Below are 17,897 nucleotides of genomic sequence, written 5' to 3'. Positions count from 1 at the left end.
AAAGAACCTTTTGTAAGAGTGTGAACACACTTCTTATAAAATACAAATAGCTTTCCTAAAGTGTCATTTACATTTTGCCGTTGTTGTTTTTAGAATCTTTTTATATTTAATTTTCTCTTAATTTATTGTTTGTTGCCCTTCTACGAGTCACAATATCACAGTTAAAAAGTAACTGTTTAATAAAACTGTTTAATAAAACTGTTTAATAAAAACGTGGCTACTTTTGGATCATACGTATGAGTTTATATTATTTCGGGTTAGGGGTGCGGCTTCAGGATTGCTTTTTTCTGGTAATCGTATGTTATGTACGGTTTACAACGTATGATTTCATACGAATAAGCCACCTCGTAAAATAGTTATGAATTTCTGTGAGACCAAAGTACAATAAATATCAAAATAAAGATCATATGACAAACAAAGAATGCTGTAGGCCTATCGAAACCGAATATGTAAAGAATGTTGAGAAAATCTGAACTGAAGAAATGATTTAGGGAAAGTCTGTATTCGTCTTGGCAAACCTTTTTTCAGTTGAGTCATGAATCAAAACCACTGTTTTATTTTTGGCTTCACATCTTGTCTTCTTTGAGTACATCAACTTTAATGCCTGATGTCATGATGTGATAGGATTTATCTCCAAAGTGCTTCTGTTGCTCACTGTGCTTGTTTCAAACTGCCAGACACATAGTGGATTCTATTTTCCTTGTTATTATTAGATCAGACCTGATATAACTCGGGTGACTGGTGTTGTGTTTGAATAGTGCACATCACTCCTTGGATGCTTTTATTGATTTATTTTTCTATGTGATTGTGAAGTGGTTTACGTACAGGTTTCATAGCAACAGGACAATGTTGAGCAGGCAAATGTGGCATATACTCTTGAGATGTTCACCACCCTAAGACCAATCAGCGGAGCTTTAGACCAAAGCTGGTTGCCAAGGCTTTAGGTTCGATTCCCAGGGAACACAGATAAGTGTAAGTGCAAGGCTTTGTCCAAATGTGTAAATAAAAATTCTATTTATTGAAAGGTATGATGTCTTTAAAAGTGTCACATCAAAAAAAAATCAATTATGCTTTCAAATACACCACCTAACGTGAAATTTCTATTAATATATAGATCTCAAATATTTAATATTATTCAAGTAAATGTTATGTTGTGTTCATGAGTAATGTGCAATGTTACTTTTTGTGTATACTATTTGAAAATAGTAATGCTGTGCTGTTGTCACGTGATGAGACATGTCGTATGTACGTAGTTACGTAAGGGAAGAGAAGAAAGTTGAGTAAAGAAAGTTACGGATTCACTACTGTCGTGTGGCCTGTATTATTCTTCCTTTATCTTGATAACACCACATGTTACATCTTATGAATGTTGTTTAACGCTTTTAAACGCATCAAATTGTTTTCTTTTTAAATGTGCTTCCTCGTTTGACAGAAGACTCACTAGGGCTGTACAGAGACATTGAGAAAAAGAACGAGATGTCGTACAGCGAAAAACTTCAAATAACGCCTGCAATTAGGGCATTTTCCTGCAGCTGCAGAGTGATTGGTCACATGACTGAGGTGATTGGCTCAAAACTACCCGCACCCATAGCTAAACGGCTATAATCGAACACAACGCAAATCAAACCACATATCTCTAGCATCAAGTGCCAGCTGAGCAAATGCAATGAAGACAACTGAGAAGAGCAACAGAGGGTTTATCCAGGTATTACACAACTGTTGTAGACATGTAGGCTTATGAACATCTCATGTGGAAGTTTAGTCTTTTTGTTGGATGTCTTTACTATGATGCACAAAAGCAGCATTGTTAGTGTTGACGCAGCAGAATACACACGCACACACACTATCAAGGTGACTGTGCTTTAGAGCCTTATGTCATGTCCATTTGTCCACTGAACTCTTTAAATTATCCCAGAGGGTCATCTATACAGAGACTATGAGATTCAATACAATGTTACATTAACACCAACAAAAGTTTAAAGCGCCTCAATTTAATCACAATACATCCACACATAGAGAAAAAGAGTAGTTCTCCTTAAAATAAAATAAAATACCGTCAGAACCTCATGTCATTGCAAAGACATTTTAACACTTTAATGGTGCTTTACTGCTTTTGCGCCCTTTTTTAAAGTTCGAACTCAGGTCCCTATTTAGAAGGTTATTACGACCCCCAAAAATCTGTTATAATCTATTTAACCTCCTGGTGAACACAAAAGGAGATGTTTGGTTACCAACAACCTTCAAAATATCTTTTTGTTGAGTTCCGTAGAAGAAAATAGTCATATAGGTTTGGAATGACATGAGGGTAAGTAAATGAAATATTCTTCATTATTAGATGAACTATCCCTAATGTACTCTGAAGAAACATGACTGTAATACAATCTTCATTTATGGGAGCACTGTCCCTTTAAGAACAGATGATGACAAATATCCCTAGAGCATCTATACAGTACACTTAGCTCGTCCAGTAACCCTCACTGTGCCAGTTTTCCTCTCTGGGTACTTTCACGTGTAGTCTATTTTATTAAGGACGACACTTCATGAATATAAAAACAATGGCGAAGATGTGACTTCGGCAGAACCAAAGCAGGATATAAATGGGAGGGCAAGCAAAGGCAGATAAAAGTGTAATTATATATTACACCGTGCCAGGGAGCATTTAGTTCCAAGCACAGAGAGAGGTCGTAACGTCCAACCCTCCCATTTCTTCCTATTAACCTTCCTTGTGCTGTTAGCTGTCAGCTCTGTTGAACATGCTGAGCTCGCTATGCAAATGTCATCCCAATTTAGAAAGCAGATTTAATCCATATGTAAGCTGCAGAAACATACAGTCTATGCTTGTGTTATTAAGTAATGCAGTGTAAGCACCGGCTCTGAGTCTCCAAGATCAATCCTGCCACTGAATACCTCCTGTATTTATGAAGTCAATCTTTTATCTGGAGATTGCTGGCATCAAATAAACAAATCCAGTTCCAGTCTACCATTTCCCACTCATGTGATGACACTGCAGCTATATATTAAGTTAATAGTTTAATTTATCCGAAAGCTTTGCTTTTTATTATTATCTGTTTTTACAGGGACAGTGGACTGCCCTGGAAGATCAATTTAATCTGCAGTTTCTGGGCAAAAATCTAATTATAGAAATACAAGTACAATTTTAAAAAGGCCAGTTAATCATGTATTTGATATATTCACTTCACAGTTAAATTGTGCCTTTCTTAACCATAACTAAAATTTGAACCATGATATTTGTCATTTATTTGTAATACAAATGCCAATTGATCCGTCAAAGACATGGTAACTTGAGTTCCTATAAACTGCAGTTAAATTTTCCTGAGGGTGTTGGAAATGTGTTATTTTTTTTATTCGGTTGGTTAGATTTTATAATCAATTCAATTATTAATATGATCTTGTGCTATTCAGGCTGTAACCACGCTTGTGAAAATCGTAACAGATGCATCGAGTGCATGCACACGTGCAGCCAATAAAGAGTTCTGATAGGACAGTCAGAGCTGCCGTCGCTGGTTTGGCGCAAATAATCGCAAATCGTCCATTTGCATTCTGGTCTGGAGTGAATGATCCTCGATGTTGCCAGACTGCTTACTTTCTTCAGTCAAATAAAGATTTGCCTATTGATGTGTGGATGTTATGTGAAAATAGATGCAAACTTGATTTGTGAACTTGTGTTTCACGGTGCGAAAACACACGTGAACGGCGTTGAGTAAAATTACCAACGTCGAATCTTGATAAGTACTGTAATTACTTTTACTTCAGTAATCTGTATTCATTTACTTAAAGATGAAGAGTTATGCAAAACTTTCGAAAAGTCACCTCCATCATAATGAGATTATGATGTTGAGTGAATGCTCTTCGCACACAGTAGCCTAAATGTTACTCAAATAATTTAAATTCAGCTTCAAAACCCGCTAAATATCGGATATTGCAGAAAGTAAACGTATAGGAGCCTGATTAAAAAATGCTAATTTAAATGAAAGGTTGTGTGGCATCTTAACTCTTCCAATATTCGTTTGCCAAGCAAAGTAGTTCTTTAGAAACATATTTGCAGCAGTTATGCTGACGTAATGAAGTTACAGGTATTTAGCTCCAGAGAAATTTGCAATCGATGTAAAACATCTGAGATGTCAACACGATGCATCTTTGAAGGCAGAAACTGAATTCTGTTTAGGCTATATATTAACTTTAGATGTCATTATCATTAGCAATCTCGAAAGTCATAACTATGCAGCCTTTTGGCACAGACTTCTTGTCAGGTGCGCATGAGTGATGCCTTACATTATGTCTATGCCGTGGTAGGCAGCTGAAAAGTTTTCTGAACCGAATTTCGGTTGTTAATGATTTAGCTATCTGCACTGATGTTTTTTATACAATGAACTACTTTTGACAGCTTCCACCAATTACTGTGCAGTCTATGTGAAACAAAGACAACCGACCTTTCACGATGAAGGACACCCTGGAAAAGCTGTCACATCTAATAAAATGTACATAACCAGCTCTCGTATGGTGCAGGAGTTAATATTTCAATATATATTTGGCATGATCTCTGCACATATTCATCATGACATTGGTTGCTGTACGGTAATGGTTTTGCCATCTTGTCATTTCTATTTATTGAAGATAATTAACTGAAGTTCATGTTTGTTGCTTAGGCTGCCATTAGACTGTTAAATGTGTATGTAAAACCATATAATAAAGTTCAGGAGTAATTGACAGCTCTGCTCACCGTAATTGCATTCCCTGCATGTGCAAATAACTCGCCTGCCTGTCCTCAGAGAGCTTTTTACAAAGAACCAAAAGCAAAGTATTACTTCTCTTTCTTTATTGTCTCAATAATTTACTCACTAAGGTAAGGAAGCAAGGGTTTTATTAATAAACAAGTCCCTCGCACACAATTAAGGACCACATATTGCCCTTTCCGTCATAAACCCAATGAAGGAAACAGGCTGATGAGGATATTAGAAAGAGATAAACCATGCAAGGCTTAAACCTTAAAATCACTATAATGCATCTTTAGTATGTCTTTCAGCTGAATTTGTATATTAAAATATAATGGCAAATAGCTGCAACCATGGCGACTGAACCGTAGCGACTTGTCCTTCCAATTTTCATGTAAACAAAATAAATCCCAAATAAAGCAAGCATGTGGCTTCAATTATTTTACACAGCTATAAATGCCCCTTGTTAATGATTTTGTGCAGTCAACAAATACAAATTAAAAGATGTGTATTTCTTTAAAAATATGCATTCGATTATCTAAGTTTTACTCAGCCACCATTTATTTGGCATGAGATGGTTAGCTGACATTATTAACACTTAAATTATTGGCCAGATATGATCTTGATTGATTACATAATCAAACTTGATCAAACGAGCTTGTTAATTGACGTCACGCTGTGTTGAATGTTGCGCCATCTTGGGAGGATGTCTGCTAGTACGTTCAATGCAGTGTTTTGTTTTTCTTGTTTGATTGTTCTTTCACTTTCGATTTCACCATATATCAAACAAAACAAGTAACGGTACAAATCAAACCCATAATATCAGTGGCGTATTATCCTCCCAAGATGGCGGCGGCACTGCAACATGCAACATATGGAGTGACGTCAGCTTCACATTCTCTATAGAGCAAACTGCTTTTTTACTGCCTATACTCACCGTAGCATTCACTACATAAATATTTTCCTCCTGCCCATCACTTGCTTTATCAAGCTTAAAAAGAACTCTACAAGTCTTGTCCTTCACACCCACACAATTACAGACGCACACAAACAGCATATAGACACATCCAGACTGTGTTGGTCAAGCAGTAGCAGACCACTGTTAAGTATGATGTGGATTAATACACACTTATTAATGTTAGCACGTCGCGCCTGATTTTAATCACATTTAGCAAGTGTGAAGTTTCAGGAGCCTGGTCAACCACCCACATACTGTAATGTCTCTTAAAGGATTTGTCACGGCACACATTGAGAAACACTGCTGAGGAAACACAATAAAAACACAAATATGCTAGAAAATATTCTTGAAAACGTTCATTTATAAGCGTTATGTTTAACGCTTATAAAAGGCCAACATAACTTCTATCGGTGACACTAAAAGCCGTTGGACAATAGCATAAACCCCTAACAACAGGTATTACAGTACGTTCACACCGCCAGCGACTAGCAGTGGCAGAGCGAAGAGATCTCATTCATTTTTTCATTACAACGGAAGCTCAGCTAGTTCCGGCGACAGGAGCATCATTGACTAAAGTGGGCGTGTCCAAAGATGCGACAAAGCTGAGAATTGCTCAACTTTATGCAAATGATGAGTGACTTTCGTGAGCGACTACCAATGGGAGTTGAGCTCATATCATCTATGCCTTCTAACGACTTCGTAGCAAGAGACTGGCAACACAGCGGCATTTAACTTTGGTGCTGTAGCTCAGCAAAGGTTGTGGCTTTGATTCCTAGGGAACAAACAGATAAAAACATACTTAAAAATGCACTGTAAGTCACTTACAGGTACATTTAGTCATTTGGCAGGTACCTGCCAATGTATAAATGTATTTTACCCACACTGTTTATCTAGACATGAATTTATAGACTTTGACTCAAAAATAGGTTGAAAGTAAATCGAGCACTATTATATCATATTGTTATTTTGGAAGCATAGTATTTAGAATGCACAATAAATAAATGGCCATTTGTGATGTCATCGGTATCGGCTGATGATAAAAATTTACGCTGATATATTATAAATCATTTTCTCTGGTTAAACCACTTCAGCTGCACGCTGTTCACAGTTTAAATCCATTACAGCTCCATCTTTCTGTCATGATCATTCACATACTGCTATTAGCTAAACATTGTTGATGTTGTATGTAGATATTTATTAATAAGTTAATTTTATGAACAAAAGTATATTATTTAGAGTCGACTGCCGTCTGAATGCTTTCTGTCTTGAGACAAGTTTGAGTTGTGGCTATTGAAAACAAACTTCTGGGTTGCTATAGTAGAACATCTAAAATGTATTAAATAAACAATATACCAGAAAAGTTTAACAGTTAAAGAATCTTGAATTTGTGTAAAGTGGGCTTGGTGGATATTGTTTAGGGGAAAAAAATATTTTGTGTAATTTCTGGGTCAATATATCGGTTACCGGCTTCTAAAGTTCATGAATTATCGGTTATTGGCCAAAATTTACATATCGGTGAATGCATAATAGTAATATAACCTTTTTAGAACTACAGTATGAAGTTGGTATTCTCTGAACTACAATTAGTTATTTATCATGTAAAAATATCCAAAATATTTGTGTAGTTATGCAGTTAGTATCAGTAAAACAAAACAAAGGTACGATTTTACCATTCGTGTACCACGTTCTTTCAGTTCCTTTTAACCCAGGGGACTTTTAACATGTATACTGTATAATTTGCATTAAGTTCTAGATTCTATCTCACAATAGAAAATTAGATTGACGCCTCTAATGAACAGGTTTGATTACTTTGGTCATTTCAGTGACGACGAATCTTAATGCTCTTGTCGAAAATTATGTGCATCCAATTTTATAGCAACAGTTTTTAGAGAGCTCTTTTATATTCCAACATGATAATCCCCTGTGCACGAAGCAAGATTCTAAAAAGAAATGATTGATTCATATGGTCGAGAGTAGAAGAACAGGACTGGCTGCATAAATCCCAGACCTGAACCCAGCTGAACATCAACCCATAAATGACTGAACAGAAAAAGACCCTTTCAAAACTGTTGCAATGGTGGAAACAAAATTCTTGCATATAGTTTACAATTGTATAGTATGGCAATAGCATTAATATTTACTTTGATTTGAATTACTGGAATAGATAAACGTATTTATTAGAAGGGGGCATCCCAATACTTTTGTATATGATAAAGTCAAACATGAATAGCATCGAATGAGTATAATTTGTCTTTCTTCAAATCAAAGTGACATTGAGGGCAAAACCAGATACGTGTGTTGAAATGCAACAAATCGACATCACCCCTGATCTGAGGACAAGTTTAATGATGTGTTTCGCTGAAGGATCATGTCCACTGACAAAAATGATCAATGCTAAACTGAAATTTTCCTTCATATTTCACATGCTTTATAATCCGTGGTCAGCCTGACGTATCTCTCAATCTTGCTGGTCAAACTAATATCTTTGGTTTGATTTTACATGCAGGTGGTGCAAAACCAATAAAGACAAAATGAACTCCCAAACCAATTCTTTGAACGTTTCATTTTCAGCATTCACAAGCTTTTCCTTGACCTACTGACAGTAAAGGAACGTGACATTCTCACACAAGTGCGCAGAGCTCTTTAAAAGCGTTGAATGCGCGACCACGCACTGCGTCACCGTGTTCAGTTCTGCGCCTTTGCTTTTAGGTGATGCATTGAAGGCTTTCTCGGCATGACCGTTCCTGCTGTTCGCCGACTAAATTGCTTCTAATTAAACTGTGCCTGCACCTGTTTCTGAACACTGAACCATGCTGTGACACTTATAGCTGTTGTAGTAAAGCAATATTTGTTGATTTTGTTAATGCGAAGTGTTTATGACATGTGATCTGAATAGTGAATTGTAAATTTGTTTAAAATATCACTGCTTATATGAGATATGAGACTTTCCTTGATGTATTGTTGCTATGATTTGGTAAAAGTTGACATATTTTATATTATTTTAAATGTCAAGGTAAATTTGAAAGAATTTGTTAGCATCACAAACATGATCACAGGAAAACATATATTAAACGTGTAAAAATGATTATTATAAATTTCTAGTTTATAGTTAACATTTACATATAATAGTAATTGTAGACAAGTTAATAAATAGCTACAATTAAATAAAAGAATACAAAGAGAGAAAGAAAGAAAGGAAAACAGACACTGACACCCTAAATGCAGAAAATAACATTTCCACATGTCTCAAAAGTAAAAGATTTAAGAGACGATGAACGCGACTGTTGAATTTTGCTCCTAAAAGAAAATGTTATTATTTATGATGCCTCATTACATTTTTGGTTTCAACTGGATTCCTTTTGGATAAATTGGTGAAATGGATTATGGCTTTATTCTTTCAGTTATAGTAAATAAAGAATAAGCTTTTGTAGATTAGGCGTATTATTATCTGCCACTCCTTCTTCTTCTTTGTTTAGCAGATGCTGAAGTCTCGCCCCTCCAAGCGTATTCTGACAGACGGGTGACATGTTGTAAAATTCTCTCTCTCACCTCTGTCTTCTGTGAAGGTGTTAGCCGGTTAATCGGGCATTGACACCTCTGTGTTTGCTGAGGCTCAGTGTTTGCGGGAGATATGGAAGCTTTCTTTGTGAGTGCTCAATGCACCATTTCTGCTGATTAGAATGTTAAAACACAGTCATTGTTTCATGCAGTTGCCGCACAAAACTCGCAGTATCAAAGGTGCCTTCTAACAGGCATCGCCATAGAGACGGATGAAGCTAGTGGTAAAAGTGAAAAGGGCTCGTGTTTTGCATGTTTTTTGGTTGATGGGGGAATGGGTTTACTATGGCAACAGACACAGGAAGGTGGAGGTGAAGTATTAGGCCATGATAGCAGCGTACGCTTGAATGATGCTGGGTTGCGCCCGCGGCATGCTCTTAAACGTGACTCTTCTCACGGAGATGTGAATAAATCATTATTTTTGTGTTTTATGTTCGTAATGTTCTTGGCACTTTTGTTTTCTTTAAAATTACTCTTTATTTGACGCATATAAATCAGTCTGAGTATATTAGGAGAATAACATTTACTCGCACTCATATTCAAAATGATGCAACACTTCATTTATGTTTCTGTAAATATTGATGAAGTTTTTATTATAAAGTTAATAAATAGCATGCTCATTTAATTTTGGTCTTCTCGGAGCTTGGAGGACACGGATGTGGTCTCTATGAACCGTTATTGTATGGCGAAGAGCTGTTTATCCCTTTGAGATCAAGTATAATTAGCCCATAAGATATAGATTCACATCTTTGCTTATTGTTTCCTGTCTGTTCTTTAGCTAAATGTAATTGACTTCAAGTCTTCATCTGTAAGAGTTGATCATCTTACATATAAAGATGCTAAATTTGTAGTTGCTAAAATTGCTCTGGAGTAATGCAAACAGAGATGTATTGCAGAAATAAATTGGTATACAGAGCTGTAAAATAAGTGTAGATTGTAAAGGTAAAGTGATGTAAAATGTAGTATATTTGATGTATATGGATTGAGTTGATATTAAAATAAATCTTTTTTTTTCAAGAGAAATAACTGAGACACAGTTGACCTAAGCAATGTTTCCATTAATCTCAATCATGTGCCAGAGAAATAACTAAGATACAAACATGTGATTTTTCTTTCCTGTGGGATATTGCTTGATTGTGACATTGGGCCAAAACAACAACTCATTACAGTTCATAATCACATAATTGGCACTTCTCAAATGACTGATGCTCATTTCCACAATGACATGTTTTGATATTGTTCCTCGCTCCCTCGGCGAGAAACCTCCATGTTAGGTGGTGGGAAGTAAATAATTTGTACTTTGGGTACAGATTGCATTGCCCTTTGGGCTTTCATGGATCAAACTTTAATTTCAGCTAGCTGGATTAACAACAGCAATGGAGATCCCACCTGAGACAGCGCAAAACAAATTAACTTCAACCTTTAGTCTCAAACTTTGTATCAGGCTACATTCATTTCCTTTGCTTTAAGGGCAATGTCATGAATAATGCATAAACTTCCTGCGCAATCCCTTTTCCTGCCTGTTGGGAAGGATTATGGACAGATCACACGCAGAAAACTCCGGCATTGAGTCCCATGTGATGGATGTGCCTGTCCGCAGAGGATTTCGTAATGACAGGAAGGAAGTAACAACGTTGTCTGGCCCATCTTCCACGAGAGAACCGGAAACCAAGGATGCCCTACTGCCGAGAAGGAACACAGAGGAAAATATCACAACAGCCAGTCCTCGATCCCCCTGATGATAGGTTGTGTAAGGTTTCTTTCATAGCTCGAGGAATGGCCTGCTGCCTGTTTGAGGAAGTTCACAATTGTCTATGTGGCTTCCTGTCAAACAGGAAAGAGTAGAAGCTCAAGTGGAAGCTGGAGTGCGGATTAAAGCAGCGTTGATTAATTTGTGGCTCGAGGAAAGATTTCAGCGCTGCGTGAGTTTCATATTTTCCCTTGTGACCGGCCAAATCCTGCATTACAAAAACACACTTTCTACAGCACTGTGATGTTTTCTCTTAGATTTAAGTAGAGGAGGAGGGTGAAGGATATTTTTTTTGAGTGGCTATAAAACATGAATTATAATGAATGCTAATAGCACATTGAATTCTTGACTAGAACACAACCGAAATAGAAACAGTCAGAATAAATGTAAATATGAACTATCTTCAATGTGTTTGTTGTGTCTTTTTGTTTACCCAACAACTACTGTACAAAAATATGATATTGGAAATTTGAGGAGAAACAGAACTACAGTATTGAAACAAACGGGTTGAAACGAACACAAACGCTTTCGAAACCTTATAGTTATACAACTGTAACAACAAGTCCAGATCTTCCCTATTTCATATAAGGATGTGGGAAAAAAATAAGAAATGTTTTTATAATTTATGTTAACTTTAACAACTGCTCAGTGCAGTTCAGGGTTGAAGTGGGAATTATCGAATTTCCTAGAGTACGAGAAGGCTGCATTATATCAGCCTGGAGGGATTTATTTAGCCAAAACCAGATTTGTTAAAGAAAATGTATGATAGTATAATAGTATTTTTATTTTTATTTTTGTTACTTGAAATCAAGCTAAATGTCACAAAAAGCACACCTCCAAAACAACTAAAACAATAAATAAAAAACAATTCAAAATATGAATAAAACTAAAGCCAGTGTTGGGTGTAACTAGTTACGAAGTAATTAGTTATTTAAATTGAATTACTTTTCCCTTGAAAAAGTAAAGTAAGGGATTGCACACATTTATCTGTAATTTAATTACAGTTACTTCTGATGTGATTAAACTAAATACTTTGTGTAATATATGCGTGTGCAATAGTGGAATTGACATCAAGACTCAAAGTGTAACTTTGATATCTGTGCTTTAATATATGATTCTCACATTTGTAATACTTTGGTACACAAACATATATTTGAAATATTTTAATTATTTGTGACAAATGTAAACTTGGTATGAGAAAATACAGCAGGGCTTTACATTAAGCATGACTAGTATCAGTCAAAATGACTTACAGTATGAGCCGTAAATCATTTTAATGGTATGACTGAGCAATCAGAATCAAGTATTTCATAAAGCCGTATAATCATTTCAAATAAAATCTTTGTGTTGTGAGAAAATATCTTTACTCTCTTCATTTGGTGCACTGGTGTTGATTCGTAGAAGGTAGTTGGAGCTAAAAATGGAAGTGAAGTAAATGACTAGAAATCACTGCCACTAGAAAAGAGAGAATCATCAAAATAATTGAGGTTCATCCGAGTAAAACATGCACCGCCAACATTAGCAAATAGAAAGCCATTAAGCTATTACTTCAGAATGCCACTCCATCAGCTGAGGTTTCGTTGAAACACAAATGCACATTTATAAAAAAAGACAAAGCCGAGGTCTCTGTGTGTGTGTAAAATGAAAACATCACAGTGTTTGGAGTGCAAGGACAGTCTGTGGATCTGTCTGAAGCTGTATGACTATTCCAGTGTGAGGTGTGAAATGTGAGCCTGTTAGTGAAGCGACACATCTTGTGATTAAACTGACCTACTACTGTGAGGATGGTGAGACCGCGGCGTCGCTGGACCACAGGGCACAATAACTGATGGTTCACACATCATTAACTCGGTCTAATGTCAGAATAACCCGCCGAGAGGTCTTTAACACATGCCGTCCTTTGGGAACGGGCAGTGTCGGCACAGCAGAAAACCAACACTGTTTATATGTCCTATACTCCAGTCAGTTAAAGGAGGAGCGGTTGATCCAGTCAGTTAAAGGTGCTAACTTTAGCCTGCTCTGAAATTATAATCACACCCTCTATGAGATTCACCGCCAAAAGCCACACCTCCTCCAAACACATGAATGTATTTTGTGAATCCGAATGACAAACTAAATCCTTTACATTCTTCTCGAAGTTGTCTAAATCGTGTAAACACGGAACCGATCAAGTTTTTCCTCTTTCATGATCCAGACGTTTTTTGTCACTGCTTTTTTTTACCTGATTTTCATTTTGTAAATTTACTTGTCGGTTCTGATGACATATTGCGTGTTGCAATATGCATATTGGTTGAAAATGTACACATGACCAGTCACGGCGTTCAGCCAGAACGATTTGATTGGGCAAAAGTTTTTTGATTCTACTCCTTTCACAGAAAAAAAATGATCATAAAAATATTATTTGACCACTTCTTGATTGCTATCAGGATGTAAAGAGATTTCCTACTAACATGACAAAACACTTTTGTACAGGATCATCCAACATGCCTTTAAGTAGATAAACCTGTTAAATTATATAAAACAGAATAATAATTCTTTACAGAATAAATTGTCATTTAAAAGTCATTCGGTTTTTGAAACCAATATGCACTTTAAAGCAAAACTATACAACATTTACCTGATCTCACAAGAATTCATAACTATTTTGGTGGCTTATTTGTATGAATTTGTACGTTGTGAATCGCACAAAAAATTATGATCACTAAAAAAAAGCTAGACTGAATCCTCACCCCTAACCCTGAACGTCACTGGCGCCGAAGCGACGAATCATACTCAAATATATGAACGAGATTGTATGATATTAAAAAAATTAGCCACCTCTTAAAATAGTTACGTTTTTGCTGTGAGATTGTGTTGTATTTTATTTGTTTTTCCAATAAAAAAATCTTCCCTCCCAATACTGTCAGACCGAATTTGTCCGACCTTTAAAACTCTGATAAAACTCTTATTTCCAAAACCTGTTCAAAACAGCATACTACTAACGTGCACTGTTTTGACAGTATCGATTCTATGCAGCGTGCAAGTGGATTTGACCTTCTGTTTACTGCATGCAATGCTTTATCCCACAATGCTCTGCGGTTGGCTTGACCTTACATCTCTAATGTGAAGAATGAATTGGAATACCGTGATCTTTTCATTCCTTATTTTATTGGACTATTAAATGATTTTATTTCAGCCAACGTATATCAATGATTAAGTAAACATAATCTTTCGTAATCACAATCGTAAAAAGTATGTATTTATGATATGTGGACCCCACTCTCCATGAGTAACACTTTCCTATACAATAGAGAACAAAAAAGGAAATCCCCCTGCAAGCAATGTTTTTATGATGTCGGCAATGATGCCTATGAAATATAATGAACTATATTTTACCACATTTCAAACTGTTATGATGGAAAATACAGGCCCCCTTTGACTTTCATTGTTTGTACACAAAACCATTGAGACATTTCTCAAAATATCTCCTTTTATGTTCTACAGAAAAAATACTCAGAATCAGGTTTTGATGTCATGGGGGTAAACAAATAATGAAAGTTTTTTTATATTTTGTTGAAATATTCCTTTCAAGGTCAGGTTTGTGTCTGATCCTCTTTACTATGCAGACTCAAATAAGACAGCTGCTTAAATACAGAAGGCAGATGGAGATATAATGAATGTGCAGAACAAAAAAGTCATTTAATATTGGCAAAATTTGCAAAGAAATAAGAACACTAAGAAATCTGTGATAACAAGACCTTGGTAATTTAGCAAATGTATTCGAAATTGTAGTTTGAGAACTTTTCTAATAACTTAGACATCTGAGATCTTTTCTTATAAAGAACTCTTAGAATCTGGACTTGGGGTAATAATGAGATCTCAATCACTCTCTAAATTCTCTAAACTAAGTGTCAGGGAGAGGCGCTGAAATATACCGTCAATCACACAGGTGAGCGAGTTTTCAGTTTCACGCAGGTGAGACCTCAGCGCTGCTTATTGGAGAAATGATGCTCATTCATTGGAACGCTTGTCTCAGACATTTAGACGGCTGGTGATTGATCACATCAGAAGCAGTGTGGTGACCTGCCTCTGTTCTGTTCAACAACACACCCACTGAGTCCTGTGGACTCATAAATTTAATATAATACTGAAAAATAACAAATCTGGCTCACAATTCTCCAAAATACATGCAAAATTGAGAGCTTGTTTCACATCTTTTTCAATGATTTTTCTTTGTCTTCATTTTTATAATTTCTTAAATTTATGATGGTAAAATTTCATCATACACTTCTTTACATTCAACACTGTAACAACACATACATTTTCATAACATGCCTTTCCAGAAATGCTCTTCTGTGTATGTTATATTAAAAACCCTTATCATCAAGCTCTGACAGTCGAGTTGTGATGAAATAAACTCTTGTCAGGTTTAAAATGTTTTCCATCACCATGAAGCTCACAATGAAACGAGGCCATTTTCACAGACGAACGCTTGAACCCCAGTGACTTCAATTTTATTCGCACAGATAATTGCATTTTATTCTCTAATGACAAACAGTACAGATTTAAATATATTTCACTTGTCTCCGCTGTTCTCTCGGTGACATTGTGAAACAAAAGCGTTAGGTGTTAAAGCTGGAGCCAGAGATTAACTTCTCAGGTAATTGGATGGTAAAAAATAACCTTGATGGCAGGATCCCCATGGAAACATTAACAGCAATTTATTATGAAGTATATGGATTATTTTTTTTAAATTGTTGTATACCGTGCACACTTCTCTTTACGCTGTGTATTAAAAAAGGTTTCGTTTAAGATACTGAAGATTTACATTTTGACATTGTGCTCATTGGTAAACATGTTTTTCATACATGAAACACACATTTATGATTGCACACTTAAATTACAGGTATATGTATTTAAAACAATAGAAAAACAATACTAAATATTAAGAGAGAATTAAAAAATATAAAAGAAATTAGTAAAATTAGTTTAAATTAGTAGTTTTGCTTTTTTTGGCAAAATAACTTGGGTTTAGTGAGTACTGTACCAACATGACCCTCTTTGGACATCACTTTTTTAGCCACTATTGTATCTTTAATGCTATATTCACAGTTTCATATAGATTTTTTCTTGGCAGTTTATAGTTTGTGTTGCAAGATTTCTCGGCAGCCATCGCTGCTGATGCAGGAGAAATCTCTGCTTCTCTTTGTGACATAAGAGAGAACATTCAGCTGTACTTTCACAGATGAAAGATTTTCGGTCTTTCTTCTGTACGTCCTATTCACAAACTTCTAAAGAAACCTGCTTCATCTTTTACAAAGACAGACAGTTGACTACAAGGATAATCTTGAAAACCTATTAAATAAACGGTTGTATTCATTAAAGATGAGGCAACACATGCAGAACTTATATTAATCTTGGGTACCTATACAGTATAAATATGCTATAAATACCTATAAATATGCTTTTCCACAGGCTCTGACGTATGCTGACACACAGAATCCACGCATACGCATGAATGAAGGACGACTATTTATACAAACATATTCTATGTTATATATATAAGATCTTCCACTAGTGTGCTTCAGCTCCCATGAATCATCTGTGTGAGGGTCGAGGCTTATGAGGAGTCTGGAGATATTGCATATTAATAATGTAATGCATATTTTAAAATTGCACTTATATATTTAGAAACAAATAAAGCGGGCCTTGTAGCTCTCATTTAATAATTAAAAGTATGTTTAAAGGGAGAGTTCACCCAAAAATGTTGTTCAAAACCTCTAACTCTTCTGTGGAAGACGAAGAAGATATTTTGAGAAATGTCTCAATGGTTTTGTGTCCAAATAATAACAGTCAATGCCACAGCTGTTTGGTTTGGTTTTCAAAGTATATATATTATTTGTATTATTCTGAAGAAAGTCATACAGGTTCAGAATGACATGAAAATCAACGAATGATGAATTCGTATTTATTGTTGGGAGAACAATCCCTTTAAAAAATTAACAAGACACTGCACGAAACATCATTTCTGATGCGGTGTTTGTTTTTTCCATCTTTTAACAATGATGCAAATAAAAGTCTGTTTTCAAAAAAAGGTTCACATTTACTTTTCATAGATTCTATATTGTTGTTTTCACCCTCCATGCCTGCGAGCTGTTTGTCATGCAGCACTTCTGATATGCATTGTGACACACTTCTGCCAACCAAATTTGGATTCTCATGGCTAAAAATGGGCAATTTCTTCACCCAAGTCTGCTTAGCGTTGTCTCCAGGGTAACATACCCGTTTCAGCACATATTATTCTTACGATTCTTAAAAAAAAGTGTCAAATTGTTCTAATCTGATCCTGCATCTGAATGTGTTGACGGGGATGTCGATCACTCCAATGCAAGAAATTATTAAAGTATTTAAGATACTCACCTAAGCTGTAATGATTAAAAGAGGAATGGGTTTAGATAAAAAAAATAATAATTCACAGCCACGACTGGTGTGAGAATGGATTCAGAATACATAGCAGAACGAGTATAGACAACACTGCTCAGGGGTGTAAGCATACACACTGCCTAATGAAGTGTTGAATTAGTTTACTTTTTAATTTTATAAGCATGATGTCATGCATATCTGACAGCTTGATCTATTCAGGTGTGGAAAGACAGACGAAGTACCATCACAGACATTTAAATAGTAGGAATAACACATTCTGATAATAAAATCTGGAGTCACGATTCTGCAATTGTCTTTTAACAAAACCCAGATGTCAGAAGTCTGGATGAACTGCTGCAGGAGGTTAAAACACACATGCTTCTGAAAAAGTAATATTTGCACGAGCATTGCTCTCTCGGTTAATTACTGCTCCCATGTGGCCAGTAATGAAAACAACCACACAAATGTTTTAAAAGGGGTTATGATGAAGACTAAG

This window comes from Triplophysa dalaica, chromosome 15 (assembly GCF_015846415.1).
Source record: "Triplophysa dalaica isolate WHDGS20190420 chromosome 15, ASM1584641v1, whole genome shotgun sequence".
Taxonomy (NCBI): domain Eukaryota; kingdom Metazoa; phylum Chordata; class Actinopteri; order Cypriniformes; family Nemacheilidae; genus Triplophysa; species Triplophysa dalaica.
Note: the sequence above shows the minus strand (reverse complement) of the source record.